The sequence below is a fragment of the Pinus tabuliformis genome, chromosome J (assembly GCF_031772625.1).
Source record: "Pinus tabuliformis cultivar Carrire ecotype Pingquan chromosome J, CPIR1, whole genome shotgun sequence".
In the NCBI taxonomy this organism is placed as follows: domain Eukaryota; kingdom Viridiplantae; phylum Streptophyta; class Pinopsida; order Pinales; family Pinaceae; genus Pinus; species Pinus tabuliformis.
Genome location: NC_142295.1, coordinates 1305734104 through 1305751097, shown reverse-complemented (window position 1 = coordinate 1305751097; position 16994 = coordinate 1305734104). Strand labels below are relative to the sequence as shown.

Sequence of the window (16994 nt, the reverse complement as noted above, 5' to 3'; positions counted from 1 at the left end):
AAAATTTCAATGTAATCTAGATGCTCAACAAAAGTAAAACGACCAAAATGGTGCTTATTATTCAAAAATTTCTTAACAATACTAAACATACAAATTGATAATGATTTGAAATTTGACTTATCATGGATTGCTAGCCTTGATAAAGATATTGTTAACGCTACTCTTATGAGTCAAGTTCAATGATGATTGTCATATTTAATTCCACATAAACACTATTGTTAAGCTTTAGACATTACATATTTCCAATATTTACTATCACATCATAATATAAGAATGACCCTGTAATACCAAGGGAATTAGTCTTCAACTTAAAGGAACGAAACATGGTGTAAATGTCGATTAGAATGAGACCATGCCAAAGAAAATTGTGCCCTTTTAAAGGTCCTATTTAGCTAAAGATTGTCAAGTATCGTTATGAGATGTAGGAAGAGGAAAGCATACATTTTAAACCTGTATACTTATTAGAAAATATGAGCTGGCAATTCTAAAGCAAGTAAAAGATCACCAAGTTATACATAATTCGTTGGTATGATGACTAAGGTTCAAAATGACTCATTACCTACTACATTTTAGATGCTAACTTATGATGAGAAAGTATTTTCGTTAATCTAAAGCACAAGAGTCACCTTTTTCGATATAAATCGTCTTTACTAAATAAAAAAATATATATATATGTTTGATATCATATATATTTTTTATTGATTTATTTAAACTAAATCGTCATAGTTTCATCTCCATATTCAACTTCAACCATAATAAAATTTATTTGGAATCGCTTTCAGAATAATTTTGATGGTCGGCGTTTCAAACCCTCTAATATGGTTCATCCATAGGAATAAATAGCGAAGATGTATCCAATTCCAGAACTAGCCGTTAAAAAAAAAAATTAACAAAAGAATGCTAAGAGGGATTTTAGTTGAATACAAATAATTAAAATTAATTAGGTCAAGGTCAAAGAATAAAAGAATGTGAGGGGAAGAGGTTAGGTCAACATTTGAAAAAATATAAATTTAATGTTAAATAAATAATATAAATATGCAAGAGGAGAAATTAAAATTGTGAGAAAAATAGGGGAAAATAATTATCAAAAAATTATAAATAAATTCAAAAAGGGAAATTGATCAAAATTAAGTATTTTTATTGATGTGAAAATGTATTGATATTCAATAAAGGGACCCTAATTTGACTGGAAGTCAAAGAAGGAAGATTTATAGATAAATAGGACAAATTAAGAATATAAAGAAATAAATAAATAACCAATTTTAATAAATAATTGACTAAAAAATATAATAAATAAATAAACAATTTTAATTAATTAAATTTATATATATATAAGGGCTAGGAACATCTAGGAAGTTTAAAAAAAAAAATCGCGGGGAAGAACGCTAAACAAATAAATAAAGGGAGAGAATATATGAAAAATATAAACATAAACAAAAAGGAAAAACAAATTGATCAGGAGGAGAGGGTAGGGATCTAACTTTTACTCAGTTTTCAAACATAGTCCTTGTTGAGATTTTCGCTCAATTTCAATAGCCTCTCCTAACTTACTATGGTAGAAATCACTAATCCTTGCGATAACCCTCAATCTTCAATGCAAACATGGTGCTTAGTTTTCACTGCATGAGCAATGGCCCTCAATCTTCAATGCAAACATGGTGCTTAGTTTTCATTGCATGTGTGATGGCCTTCAATCTTCAATGCAAACATGGTGCTTAGTTTTCACTGCATGTGCGATGGCCCTCAATCTCCAAAGCAAACATGGTGCTTAGTTTTCACTGCATGCTTAGCAATAGCTAAGGAACGAGAGTGATTGTGCCTAATGTTTGTTGCATGTGCACGCATTCTTAATTAATGAATCGACTGATATCTTGTAAAATAATTATTGTAATTAAAAAATTTCCATAAAAATTCAACATTAAATTCCATCCACATATATATATATATATATATATATATATAATATTTAAAAATACTTAACATAGATCCATCTTAAATACAGATCTAAGATGAACCAAAAAAGCTTATTTTTTCAAGTGCAAATTTGTTTATTAACAGATATTATTTAAATTTTTTGTATAATTTTTTTTTAGATTTTTAATTTTTGACAAATATAAACAAAATGTCAATTTTAATAACTTTACACATCATACTAAACTTTTAAAATAAGCTTCTCCACTCAATAAACCTAACAAAATTTTATTATATTTTATATTATACTTATATAAACGTAAATAAATTTTTTAAATTAATTCGTAACCTATATGAATTATACCCTCCGTCGTCATTATAATAAATAGTTTATTCCCAGTAAAGATTACATCATCGGAATCTTCATTCCCCGCCGGAGATAATGTTATTATTGCCATCCATCTTTGAAATGACGTGCCGCCATGTAATTGTGAAGCTCCTCAATTATGATGGGCTTAATCAGGGACGGCTCACGTCATCACATCGAGTTCTCAATTCACAAATCAGTGCACACTACTTCATCCAAATTAGAACTCGAGAAATTTACAATAGAGATGGCGAACTCTCTAGTCAATTCTGGCCATAAATAATATGTACCTTACACTCGGTCAATATTTTGACACTCCGATTCAGTAAAGGACATCAATGATTCTGAAATATATATTAACTTTTAAAAATGTATCTTAAAAACATAAAATTAATACATTTAAGTGTAACATTATGTATTACAGTTATACTACACGAACTGGAAAAAAAAAAAAAATTAATAAAATTATAATTTAATTTTAAATTATTATTGGTCAAAAAAATCTATAAATTAAATATAGATATTAAAAAAAACATGTAACAATATTTTTAACTATAGAGATTCATCTTATTTTACTAGAAGATTCTTTATTTAAAAATCCATTTTGTTACTAATACCATAAACCAATACTATGGTTTATAAATATCAAATGCCCAAAAACCATAACCTATTTCATATTCATATGATATTTTTTTAATTCATCAATTTAAACAAAAAGGTAGAAAGAGATAATTCAAACTTTTAATTTGTAACTAAAATTTTATAACTAAAATTTCAATTTTTAATTTGTAACTACTACTAAAAATATTATATAATATTTTGTGGAGGTTAAATCTTACCATCCACCTAATAATTGTTAATAATTAAATTAAAATTCCATAAATCCTATTCCAAAATAAACAAGGATAAAAAGTGAATTTGAATAATTTTATTCATTGTCCCTTTAAATTTGGTGAATCTCAAACTTAGTAGTTGATCCCGCCCGGTGACTTTGCCTAAAACATAGAATTGTCATGGAATTACATAATTTCTTACTTCATTTTTTACCAAATGTTTAGGTCTTTAGGGAATTATTGACATTCATGCTTATGGACATTCACAAGTATGCTATAAATCATAGAAAGTTTTTTTTTTTTTTTAAACTTTCATCCTACAACATTATGACACTCACTCAGAGAAATGAAGTGTATTCTACAGCTTAATATGAATGTATAAACTTTAAAGTAATATTAATAAACTAAAATAAAATAAAATAAAATTTAGATTATTATGAGATATAAATAAATAAAAAATAAATTATAATCGATTATCATAATAAATAAATCATAATAATAAAAAATAATAAAGCTTTTAAGCACTTCAAGGTTTGGGCCCGTGTGGGCCTTGGTTTCTGATACTTAAAAATAGATCCATGCTGATATTGATAAACCGTCCAAGGATATATACTTCTAGTTCTTATAGATTTTGTACATATAGCAGCAAACCGTAGAGGATTAATACACAGTAAATTCAATCCACAGAAAGCACAATGCAAGGACTTTATAAACTTATCTCCTATCTGGAAAACCCTTAAAAAAAAAAAAAAAAACATTCAACAACAAGCCATTGTCTTCTCCAATCTCAACTTGCAGCTACTAATATTCGAACTGCCACTACTGCGAAGTTTGTTGTGTTGTATCCACTACGGGTTGTGCAAGCTATATTTTTTTTTCAGCGTGAAAAAAAGCGGTATATTGATTGTATTGTCAAAAATATACAAAATAAAAAGTATACAAATTTTTTGATATGTCAACAGTTCAGCATACTGACGGGCATATGAAACTATACCAAAAAACTGAACATAGAGAGAGCAGGCCAGCAAAAACAGACCTATCTGTAGGAGACGTAGGTCCAAAATATTAGCAAAAATGTACAGCATATGCGAGATTCATAAATAGGAGTATAGAGAACTTATCTGTGGACATCACAAAATTTGGAGATGTGTACCCGATATAGAGAAATCTTGAATCTGGCAGGCGCAATTGTCCACATTTATCTGCAGTCTCCATATGCCCGGCGGAGATGTGAGTCCTTGTTTGGACAATAAGTCTGCTCTTCGATTTTTCCTTCTGGGAATATGGGATATGTTGTAGTCCGTCCTGGTGCGCCACCAATCCGTAATCCAGTTTAACCAGCCGGAAAGATGTATATTTCTGATTCGGCTTTTGGATAGAACATGTTCTATGGTGACTTTGGAGTCTCCATATATGTGGAGGTTTTTGATGCCAAGGAAATCAGAAAAAGCAATGAGACCAGCGAGGGCCATAATCTCCGCTTTACTATTTGAACCGGGACCTCCGTTCCAATAGATATCATATGATTGTCCTTCTTCCGGAATAATGTGAATCCCACAGGCACAAATGTTCCTCTGGGCTGCGCCATCAAAATATGCAATTGGATATTCATAGATATCATTATGAATCAGCATCCTTTGCTGTTTGACTGTGGGTTGTTGAGGATGATCGATGGCTTCAAATAATGAAAGGATGGATTCATAGATAGAATAAATCGGGTCCTTTTTGTCTTCAAAAATGATACGGTTCCTCCATTTCCAAATGGTCCAAATAGTAATCAGCGGAAGCAACCTCCACCTGGTTGTTCATAGGCCAGACCAGTGTCCACCAACCAGTGCATACCTGGTTGGCCAGTGTCCGTTGCTCTCCATTCGGCACCCGCTCAGGCGCTCAGTCGCTCTCCATTCGGCATTCGCTCAGTCGCCATATATGAAGCCATGGAAAATCTTGAATGTCAGCGAGAAAATTAAGAATAAAAGCAAATGAGCTTAAGAGTATTTATTCATCATAAATAAGCAAAATAACTGGAAACTTCATTCGATCCATAAATTAAAATGAAAAAGCAAGCTAACCAGCAAGAAACTTGATGCATCTGATGTAAATTTTAGCACAATTACCAAAAATCCCACAATCATATAAATGAATACATCTAGAAAATCTTATCCTCAAACATTCATCAGGATTCTCCTGATTTTAACTCCGTGTACTTTAAAAAGTGCCATTGGGCCATAATTCATCTATGAAGTTTTCCCTGAATGACATCATAATTTAACATTAAGTTAATAAAATGAACATGTATCAAGGAAATATCACAACTTCACCACTGCAACTAAGTTTTACTTGTTTCTGAATCTAAAAAGTCAACTGATCAAAAATAAATAAAAATCAATCACAAAATGTAAATTACCATAAACTTTGAACTAGATAGCAATGTAATGCAATCCACAACCCAAGCCATCCCAGTACATCTTACTTAAAATCAATACAAGCAATTCATAAGCATTAAAAGATGCCCAAAACAACTATGTAACTTTAGAAGCTATTGCCTACAGTGTAGAACATTTTGTTTGGTATATGAAAAAATTCCAAATATAACCTCCACCCATCGATTACAGCTGACCACAGCCTACTTTGGCGGATCAGGCCAACATCACCAGGCTTCCTCTGTTGGATCAGGTGCACAACAAAACTAAATTAAACACACAGCAGAAGCACATATAACACAGTATTTAACGTGGTTCACCCAACCAATCTGGGCTACGTCCACCAAACATAGGCATCAGGAGTTTATTAATCAAATTAGGAGATTACATCATGAAATCCTCACACTCTCTTAGCAAAACATCCGAATGGTTGCCTGTTATATAGCCTAGAGAATCTAACAGCTTCATAACTCCCTCACATCAAATATAGGAGGCATTAACTCCCTCCCAACAACCTGGAGTTAATCTAGGAACTGAATCCCTATTGTTGTCATCAGCTGAGATTTTTCCTATTTTATTACAAACAGAAAATCTCAACAATCTCCACCTTGACAACAATTCGCCTGATGCCCTGTTATTATTATTTTATCTTTTCTGCAAGCCAAGAGAAGCCAAACACCAGCGTAGCTTCTCCAACAAAACTGGTTTCGTGAACATATCTGCACAGTTCTCCTTTGTATGCACCTTTTCAAGAGAGACTCTCCTTTCAGTGATAACCTGTCTTACAAAATGGTACTTAATTGGAATATGCTTTGATTTACTATGATAGGCCGGATTCTTAGCCAAATGTATTGCACTTTGACTATCACAAAGTAACCTGATGTTATCCTGTAACCTACCAAACTCACCAAGCAAACCTTTCAACCAAACCGCCTCTTTGCAAGCATGAGAAGCAACAATGTATTCTGCTTCAGTAGTGGATAAAGCAACAATATTCTGTAGCTTTGACATCCAGCTTATAGCTCCACCTACAAGAGTAAAGACATACCCTGAAGTTGATCTTCTCTTATCCAAATCACTTGCAAAATCGGAATCAACATATCCGCAAACAAATTCACTACTCTTATTGTAAGAAATACAATAACTACTTGTGCCTCTCAAGTACCGAAGCACCCATTTCACTGCTGACCAGTATTCTTTACCCGGATTTGCCATGTACCCGCTGACAACCCCAACTGCATGTGAAATATCTGGTCGAGTACAAACCATCGCATACATTAAACATCCTACTACATTGGCATATGGAATTCGAGACATATAATCCTTTTCTTCATCTGTATTAGGACATAAACTCGAAGAAAGCTTAAAATGGGAAGCTAAAGGGATCGACACAGGTTTCACATTGTTCATACCAAACCTCAAAAGTATTTTTTCAACATACTTCTGTTGTGATAGCCACAGCTTACCATTACTCCTGTCTCTGAAAATCTCCATGCCCAAAATCTGTCTTGCGGCTCCTAGATCTTTCATATCAAACGTCCTTGCCATCTGAGTCTTCAACCTGTTGATTTCTTCAATGCTTTTGCTTGCTAAAAGCATATCATCAACATATAACACTAAGATAATGAACATGTCATTATTTAACTGCTTAAAATACACACAATGATCATATTCACTTCTTACATATTTCTGACTCAACATGAAAGAATCAAACTTCTTATACCACTGCCGAGGCGACTGCTTCAGGCCATATAATGACTTCTTGAGCCTGCAGACAAATTTCGCATTGCGATGCTGAACAAACCCTTCCGGTTGTTCCATATATATTTCCTCATCTAAATCACCATGTAGAAATGCAGTCTTAACATCTAACTGCTGCAACTCCAAATCAAACAAAGCCACTAATGCTAACACAATTCTAATTGAAACAATTTTAACCATTGGTGAAAATATCTCATGAAAGTCTATGCCAGCTTTCTGAGAAAACCCCTTTACAACCAGTCTCGCTTTGTACCTGTCTTCCGTATCATTCACACCCCGTTTCAGCTTGAAGACCCATTTGCATCCCACAGTTTTCCTGCCTTTGGGAAGTTCAACCAGATCCCACGTACCATTCTTACCTAAGGCCATCATTTCTTCCTTCATGGCTGCTTTCCATTTGTCACTATTTGAACCTTCTACAGCTTCCTTATCGGACGACGTTTGATCCTCGTAGATCTCCTTAAGAATGTTTCTGGTGCTTCCACAACTGGCTGTCTATCAACTGTAGGAATTTCTTCATGATTGCCATCTGAGACCTGTTCATGTCCTCCATCTGAACCCTGTTCATAATCTGATTCTGAAACCTGTTCATGACTAAAATCTGAACTATGGTCATTATGACTATCATTAGAAATGTTGTCAAACTGAATATGCTGGAAATCAGATACATCATCCTGTTTCAATCTTCTATCTACATCTAACTGTACAAGAGAGGATTCATTAAACTTTACATCTCTGTTGATGATGATTTTGCGGGTAGTAGGATCCCACAATCTAAATCCCTTTGTTCCATCACCATGCCCAACAAAGATATACCTTTCAGACTTTGGATCTAACTTAGTTCGCTGATGTTTAGGCACTAGAGCATATGCATCACAACCAAACACTCTAAGTTTAGAATAGTCACAAGGGTGTCCTTGCCATACCTCTTGCGGAATCTTGCAATCTATCGCCGTCGATGGAGATCGGTTTATCACATAACAAGCTGTTGCCACCGCTTCCGTCCACAACTCCTTTGGCAACCCAGCATTACTCAGCATACACCTTGCTCTCTCTAGAAGAGTCCTATTCATGCGTTCAGCAACTCCATTCTGCTGAGGAGTATAAACCGTGGTCTTATGTCTCTCGATCCCTGCATCCTTGCAATAGCTGTCAAACTCCTTGGAGGAAAACTCACCACCATTGTCAGTTCTTAAACATTTTATAGTTCTACCAGTGTTGTTTTCTACCAATGCTCTAAACTGCTTGAAAACTGTAAAAACATCAGACTTCTTTTTCAACATGAAGACCCAAACTTTCCGAGAAAAGTCATCAATGAATGATACAAAATAAGACGAACCACCATATGAAGCTGTAGGAGCTGGACCCCACACATCTGAATGGATATAATCAAGTATGCCTTTACTAGTATGTTTGCCTGTTTTAAACTTTTGTTTACTTTGTTTACCAAACAGACAATGTTTATAGAAATCCAATTTTCCAGATCTTAGATTAGGAAGTAACTTTTGGTCAGCCAAAATTTTCAATCCTCTTTCACTCATATGCCCCAATCTTTGATGCCATAAGTGAATGGAACTACTGTCATGTTCAGACACAGACACATGATCTGACCCAATTCTACCTTCTAACTGAAATAGATTTCCTACTTTCTTAGCCTTCATCACTAGTAAGATACCTTTATAGATTTTCATAACTCCACCTTGAATTACAGTTTTATATCCATTTGAATCAAGTGCTCCTAATGAAATCAAAATTTTCCTTAAATCTGGTACATGCCTCACATCAGTTAATATTTTTGTTGTCCCATCAAACATTTGCAGTTGTATGCTCCCAATTCCCACAATATTACATGTTACATCATTACCCATGTACACAACACCATCATCAACTGATCTATATGTTTTAAACCAATCTCTATGTATACACATGTGGTTAGATGCCCCGGAATCTAACAACCAATGTTGATCATGTTTTGAAACATTAACTGACAATACTTCATCACTCATACCTGAACCAGATACTGAACCTGTATCTGTGGTGTTGGCTTCCTTCTTTTCTGTCGAAGAGCCTTCTTTAGCAGCCTGCTTTCGCTTCCAGCAATCCTTTTTCAGATGTCCAGCCTTGCCACAATGCCAGCACTTCACGTTTGGCTTCTTTCCTTTGGACTTTGAGCAAGAGTCGCTATGCTTTCCCCCGGAGTGTCTCTCTCGTGAGCGACCTCTGGCCATCATTACCTCTGATGTAGAGGTGTCCGCATTCGACCTCTTCCTCGTCTCCTCAGCCAACAAGGCTCCAACAACATCGTCAAACTCAAGAATTTCTGATGTACTAAAACTTATGGAAGTAACAAAGTGATCCCAGGATTCAGGCAAAGAACATAATAGAGTTATTGCCTTATCCTCTAAATCAAATTTTACATCTAGACTGTTTAATTGCACCAACAAGGTATTAAAAACATTCAGGTGATCAGCAATTGAGGTACCTTCTTTCATCCGCAAACTGTAAAGCTGCCGTTTCAGGAGAATCCGATTTGTCAAAGATTTCGTCATATAGAGCTTCTCAAGCTTCGACCACAAGCCTGCGGCGGTTTTCTTTGACATAATGTTGCACAAAACATCGTCCGCCAGACATAACCGAATTGCGCTCAGAGCTCTATCGTCCATCTCATCCCATTCATCCTCCGTCATGGAAGGAGGCCTTTTGTTTTTCCCCAACAGTGCTTTCGCCACACCTTGTTGAACCAGCAGATCGTGCATCTTCACCTTCCAGATCTCAAAATTATTCTTGCCATTAAATTTCTCAATTTCAAACCGGGCACTTTGAGTTTTCGCCATTTGTATCAACAAACACAATAATCTCCAATATCCAACTTTAAATACCAGCAATAGAAAAAACTGCCTATGCCTTTCTGCCTTTGCCTTTAAAACAAAAAACTGCCCTTTGCACTTATTTTTAAAAAAAATGTGATATACATCCTTTTAAAAAAAAAAAAACTCAATATCCCAGCACATAAATATGCACACACCAGATATATCACCCAAAAAACACCAGCTGTATATTTCATCTATTAAGTCTTTAATTTCCTGGCTTGTTTTGAGCGTTACTACTCCAAGCATACACAGTGCATAAATTTAAAAAACACAGCGCATATATAAAAGTTTTAACATATAACTTTTATATGTTATAAAAGTTTTAACATATAACATATATATGTTGTTTATAACATATATATCCATGCCATTGTCCAATATATATAGACGCTGGTTTAAAACACATCAAATCCACATAATTCACGTGGGTTCCAATATAGATACGCTGTTGGAAATATAATTCAGGCTGTTTTGGATTATATATATACACGCTGTTTTTTATTGTTTCCACGCTGTTTGCCAAAACATCATATCTATGCGGTTTTTGATATATATATTAACACAGGTGCAAATAATCACATATATGCACGCTGAAATATAACCACGCCTTTTTGTTTGAATGTAGCACCGTTTTATATTACATATTCGTGCTGATATAAAAAACCATACCGTTTTCAAATATGTATCAAACCACGCCGTCTTTTATATAAATCCACGCAGGTTTTAAATAAATCCACGTTTTGACTGCGCATACCTTTATTCAGCGCACAATTTGCAGGTTATTTCAAATGGAACGCAGGGTATATCAAAACCTTTTCAATATCCATCGCTGTTTGAACAGCTCCACAGCGATCACCTCTAGGCAGCGCCTCGATCATCGATCAACGCACCAGGTAATACCGCACAGCTCCCTCACTGCTCCAGCATAGCCAGCGCTCCACCTGAAAACCAACTTCGTGCTTCAGCAGTGTCGCTCCTCCAACTTGCTCTGATACCAATTGTTGGATCAGGTGCACAGCAAAACTAAATTAAACACACAGCAGAAGCACATATAACACAGTATTTAACGTGGTTCACCCAACCAATCTGGGCTACGTCCACCAAACATAGGCATCAGGAGTTTATTAATCAAATTAGGAGATTACATCATGAAATCCTCACACTCTCTTAGCAAAACATCTGAATGGTTGCCTGTTATATAGCCTAGAGAATCTAACAACTTCATAACTCCCTCACATCAAATATAGGAGGCATTAACTCCCTCCCAACAACTTGGAGTTAATCTAGGAACTGAATCCCTATTGTTGTCATCAGCTGAGATTTTTCCTATTTTGTTACAAACAGAAAATCTCAACATCCTCAAGTCTTCAGTCAACATAGACACCCTCTCACGGACACTGAGAGCTTCTAGTAGACTTCTACTATACGTCCCTGACTCTAGGCAGTTGTAGGTCACAAGTGAACAAAAGTGGAGTATGATGCGACTGGTTTGCTAAAGATAGCAAATCTACTTTGTAGTTCTCTTGGAAGGATACAACAGCTGCATTACAGAAGAGACCACGGTTCACTTACTGCAGGTCAACCACAACTCACCAAGGTCCAAAAGCCACAAACTCCAAACTGTGTGACTCAGATAAACCACCGGATCGAGACTGCAGAACTAAACGAATGCATAAGAACTACATTATATGATACTAACTTTCATATACAGACATTGAAATCAAGTAACAAGTTTATATACAATTTCACCTCTCACAACCCTTCTAAGGGTGCACAGGGCACCCTTGCTCTCATAATTTTCAGAATTTATTGTAACAGCCATGAGGCTGATACCCTGACCAATCCTATTCAATATCTAGTACGTGAACAATCTAGCATCATAATGATAGTCAAGGCTCTTTAAGCTATGTGTGTCCGTGTTGCTACATGATAATCTGTGTTCTATATTTATAACCATACTACAATCTATATTGGACATGTCTTGTAATTTATTTTGCTTGTCTATTGAGATAAGTTAATTTGTTGTTTAATACTGCACTACAATATGCTGAATAGGTTGTTGCCTACTAACTACATACACAAATCATAACTAGAGAAATTCCAGGAAATCTTCGTTGTCCCCTGGTCCTACACCTGAGCACTTGGATCACCCATAAAATTGGCTTAGATGTTTAACCCCATCAATGTATCCATTGGCCGATCACTGGAATATTAGCAATAAATAAAATATGCTACCCAATTGCTTGAATGGTAACACTTTGTCTTTAAAGCTGTCATTACGCAAGGTTTATGCCAATAGCTTTATTTGTTGGCTCCCCGTTAATGGCAGTTAGACCAGATCATACATAACACACAGCGGATTTATACTCAGAGACTTAGACGGCAAAAGCAGAGAATAATTCACAGAGACAGACAAATGGAGAAACAACAAGATTACTCAATCAGAAACAGCGGAATAGATAAAACAATCACTGGAGAACAAAAATCACTTTGCATTACATAAAAGGCTTGGGCCTTGGCTTGCTTTCCTTGGCCAGAGAAATTATAAATTTATAGAGGCAGAAGAAGGATCTATATTCTTGTATGTGATTCAGATGGAGATCTAGAATGATCTAGAAACTAATGGCGGTGTGGAGATCTAGAAAGATCTAGAAACTAATGACGGTGTAGAAGGATCTAGAATCCTGCATGAATTTGGCTTCACACTTAACATTATTCACTTCAAATTACTGATAATCACCCCAACAACATTGTCCATCCTTGAAACGATAGTACCAGTTGACATCCCTTACAATAATCTCTCGTCCAACAACATTGGAGATGAACTTAATGACAGAGTAGAAGTCACCACAAACACGGAGATTATTGATAAAATATACTACCCAATTGCTTGAATTGCAACACCTTGTCTCTAAAATCGTCATTATGCAAGGTTTATGACAACTGGCTAAGATGTTTAACCCCATCAATGTATCTATTGGCAGATTACTGAAATATTTGCCATAAATAAAACATCCTGCCCAATTGCTTGAATTGCAACATTTTGTCTTTAAAGCTGTCATTATGCAAGGTTTATGCCATTGGCTAAGATGTTTAACCCCATCAATGTATCCATTGGCCGATGACTGGAATATTCACCATAAATAAAATATACTACCCAATTTCTTGAATTGCAACACCTTGTCCTTAAAGCTGTCATTATGTAAGGTTTATGCCAATAGCTTTATTCAGTTCAAATTACCAATAATCACCACAAGAGCATTGTACATCCTTGATATGATGGTAACGGTTGACATCCCTTACAATAATCTATCGTGCAACAATCTTGGAGATGAACTTAATGGCAGAGTGACAGTCACCACAAACACGGAGATTCTTGATAAAATATACTACCCAATTGCTTGAATTGCAACACTTTGTCTTTAAAGCCGTCATTATGCAAGGTTTATGCCAAGAACTTTATTTACTTCAAAGTTCAAATTACCAGAATCACAAGAGCATTGACCATCCTTGAAATGATGGTGACGGTTGACATCCCTTACAATAATCTCCCGTGCAACAATCATGGAGATGAACTTAATGGCAGAGTGGCAGTCACCACAAACACGGAGATTCTTGATAAAATATACTACCCAATTACTTGAATTGCAACACTTTGTCTTTAAAGCCGTCATTATGCAAGGTTAATGCCATTTGGCTAAGATACTTAACCCCGTCAATTGCTTGAATTGCAACATCTTGTCTTGAAAGGCATCATTATGCAAGGTTTATGCCATTTGGCTAAGATATTTAACCCGTCAATGAATCCTCGGCCAGTGACTGGAATATTCGCCATAAATCAAATATACTACCCAATTGCTTGAAATGCAACAAGTTGTCTTTAAATCCATCATTATGCAATGTTTATGCCAATAGCTTTATTCACTGCATATTACCAATAATCACCACAAGAGCATTGTCCATTTATGCCATTTGGCTAAGATATTTAACCCATCAATGAATCCTCGGCCAGTGACTGGAATATTCGCCATAAATCAAATATACTACCCAATTGCTTGAAATGCAACTATTTGTCTTTAAATCCGTCATTATGCAAGGTTTATGCCAATAGCTTTATTCACTGCATATTACCAATAATCACCACAAGAGCATTGTCCATCCTTGAAATGATGGTAACGGTTGACATCCCTTACAATAGTCCCTCGTGCAACAGTACTGGAGATGAACTTAATGGTACAGTGGTAATCACCACAAACACGGAGATTCTTGATAAAATATATCTAACCAATTGCTTGAATTGCAACACCTTGTCTTTAAAGATGTCATTATGCGAGGTTTATGCCAATAGCTTTATTCACTTCAAATTACCAGTAATCACCACAAGAGCATTGTCCGTCTTTGAAATGATGGTAACGATTGACATCCCTTACAATAATCTCTCGTTCAACAATCTTGGAGATGAACTTAATGGCAGAATGGCAGTCACCACAAACACGGAGATTCTTGATAACGCGAATAACTGCTCCAGATGGTGTGTTGACAAGTGCAAATGCAATTGCCAGCTTCTCACTGTGGTGGAAAAGAACTTGTTCCTTTTGGTTCTCCTCCACGTCAATTAGGGCGAATCTTGTGTCAGGGACATACCCTGCAGCCTTCATCTGCCTTGACAAACAGTCCAACTTGGCATAAATCCTCTGCATTTGTGGGTGTAAGCTGTCTCCAGCAAGAAAAGTATGCACATGTTTGTTAACCTCAACCCAACTGTATCCAGGTGGCTTTTGCACCTTCCGATCTTTCATCATTTTCCTTACCTTTCCAACATCATCCCACCTATCAGCAGCAGCATAGATGTTTGACAGCAGCACATAATGTGCAGCATTATTAGAATCCAACTCAAAAAGGTGTTCTGCCACCTTCTGGGCTAGCTCTACATTACTATGTATTCTACAGGCACCAAGTAAACACGCCCACATAGTAGTATCGGGTTCTATTGGCATTCTGTTCATAAACTCTTGTGCCTCCTTCAAGAGGCCAGCACGGCCAAGTACGTCAACCATGCAGCCATAATGCTCTATTCCAGGTGTGATGAGATATTGGTGATTCATGCAATCAAAGTAATGCCAGGCCTCTTCCACCAAGCCTCCATGGCAGCACGCCGACAAAACAGAAACTAAGGTAATATGAGTTGGGTTCACACCAGAGAGTTGCATTTGCACAAAGAATTTGAGGGCCTCCCTAGCAAAACCATGCATTGCATATCCTGCAATCATGACATTCCACGAAACCACATCTCGCTGATGCATTTCATCAAACATATCCCGTGCCTTCTCAAGGCTCCCACATTTAGCATACATGTCGACAAGGGCATTCACCATATTGATATTGCAGTGCAGTCCACCTCTAATTATTTCTTCATGTATGTCGATTCCCTGCTCCAGAGCTGCCAAATTCGCACAAGCAGCAAGAACGCTGAGAAAAGTAGTGGCATCTGGATTAATACCTTCGGTTTGCATTTGCTGATAGATTTTCAAAGCCTCTTCATTATGCCCATTCTGTGCAAATCCTGCAATCATCGCATTCCATGAGACCAAGTCTCGCTGAGGCATTTCGCGAAAGAGCTTCAAGGCTTCTTCAATGTATCCATTTTGTGCATATCCCGCAATCAATGTGGTCCATGAAACTACGTCTGGCTCAGGGATTTTGTCAAACACATTGCGTGCATTCTCTAAATTCATGCATTTTGCATACATATCTACAAGGGCGTTAGCCACAACCAAATCAGACTGAAACCCATTCCTACTTATTTCTTCATGGATTTCAATACCCTGTTGCAAATTCCCCAAATTGGCACATGCAGGGAGAACACTGGCAAATGTGAACTGATTGGGTTGAATCCCCGTTTGTTTCATTTGATTGAACAAATTCAAAGTCTCTTCATACAGTCGATGTCTCGCGTTTGCTGCAATTAAAACAGTCCACGAGAAAACATCTTGTTTGGGTATTTGGTGGAAAACTCTGCGAGCCTCCGTCGGGCTCCCGCACTTGGCATACATGTTAAGAAGGGTATTCCATAAGAAAATGTCTGGTATGATTCCCCTCTGGTTCATGTGAGAATGGACCAGTTTACCCTGTGATATCTCTCTCTTCTTGGTGCATTCGTGCAACAGAGAAGCATACGTGGAAGGGTTTATAATTCGTTCTGTAAGATGCAAAATTCTCAGCGCCTCTTTCAGTCGACCATGCTTACACAGACTAATGGCATCGAAAGGCGACAATTTATTGGCATTCCCATTGGCCTTGGCTTGCGTAATTTTAAGAGCGCCAGTCATGGGATTTCTGGGCCAAGTCTGAGATATTAACGCAGAAGCCAAACCTATCTTTTTGTTAATTCCTAAGGGTTGCGCCATAGCCAGTCCGCTCAGAATATCAGCCAGGTTTTTCAATTCTCAGGATAGGATAATAGCCAGTGCAATCCATAGCACCGAGAAAGCCCGTGTACGGGGATCGAACTCTCAGAATCAACTTGTCGCACAAATCACCTAAAAAATGTAAACGTTGGATGGTGGCGCGATGAGAGGTAGTCATTTTACTCTCAGAGGAATTTAAATTTGGGAGGTCTTGATCTATTTTATATCTATATATAATTTTAATGTAAAAGATTTATTAAAATACATTTAACCTGAAGTAAAACTTAATTTTTATAATAATGTGGTGTAATATGGGAAAAGTTAATAACTACAGTCATATAAATTAAATGTTAATAAAAATAAAATCCAGCAAAGCAATATATAAAATAAATAGTCATTAAATATTAATAAAAATAAAAATA

The 16994-nt window shown here is 36.2% G+C and overlaps 1 pseudogene; it reads right to left on the bottom strand.

Annotated features, from left to right (window-relative positions):
• Window positions 1-13345: 13345 nt before the first annotated feature.
• On the bottom strand, window positions 13346-16768 carry LOC149232061 (pentatricopeptide repeat-containing protein At4g14050, mitochondrial pseudogene; annotated as a pseudogene).
• Window positions 16769-16994: the final 226 nt, after the last annotated feature.